We start from the raw sequence: 843 nt of genomic DNA on the forward strand, positions 1-843 counted from the left end.
ATCCAGTAAAGTAGGGGTCCACAGCTGAGGCCCTCAGTACAGGCCCAGGGGACACGAGGGTCTACGGAGTTGTTGACTGCATAGGAGTAATAAGTTGATGGAGCAGTGATCCTTTGGGAATGATTGTCCCTGGCCAGGAAAATTCCAAGGAGCTATTTCTGTGAGGGGAGAGAGGATGAACCATGCCGATGTGAGTGACCTGGGCTCGGGCTCGGGCTCAGCAGAGGAGGAGGCAGGGACGAAGGTGCGATCCAGACCACATCTCTGGGGCCGCTGTGAAGACACAAAACAGTTTCTGTGCATGGATTCCTTGAGTCACGTGATACCTTTTGCAGGCATGAACAATATCTGTTTTATAGGGAAGGCTGGCTGAGGTACTAAAGTTGAGACAGAAGAGCCTGTGGGTAAGAAAAAGAGCCCTGGAGCCCAGGTGCCTGGATTGAAATCCCAGCTTTGCTATCTATAGTTGTGTAATGTCCACTGTGTATGCTTTGGTCTGCTCATCTGTAAAATGGGAATGATCATAGCAGCCACACCAGGGTTGTGGGGGAAGATTGAGCGAGTTAGCACAGGAACAGCACACAGAATAATGAGCATGTGGTGAAACATTCAATTCAGGTCAGCAAGGAGAGACACTCCAGAGGTTCGTCACAGGCAGGGCCTGGCACTGGGCTCGTGGACTGGCCTGCTGTAGGGGGGAATGGTAGTTTTTCCAACTTGAAGGAGCTTCTCAGGGCAATGAGGGTGAAATCTGCAAAAGAGACCTGCATTGCCCAGACACCTCATCAGAGGGAACTTTGTGCCTGAGCTGGCCAGCTGGACAGGACCAGAGCTGACAGAAGC

The 843-nt window shown here is 51.8% G+C and overlaps 1 protein-coding gene across 3 annotated transcripts in view; it reads left to right on the forward strand.

Moving 5' to 3' along the window:
* SLC1A4 (solute carrier family 1 (glutamate/neutral amino acid transporter), member 4) overlaps positions 1 to 843 on the forward strand; it is a 46,529-nt gene that overhangs the window by 39,586 nt on the left and 6,100 nt on the right. The gene's annotated exons all lie outside the window — the stretch shown is intronic.

Source organism: Mandrillus leucophaeus, unplaced genomic scaffold, assembly GCF_000951045.1.
Source record: "Mandrillus leucophaeus isolate KB7577 unplaced genomic scaffold, Mleu.le_1.0 Scaffold285, whole genome shotgun sequence".
NCBI classification, from domain to species: Eukaryota; Metazoa; Chordata; class Mammalia; order Primates; family Cercopithecidae; genus Mandrillus; species Mandrillus leucophaeus.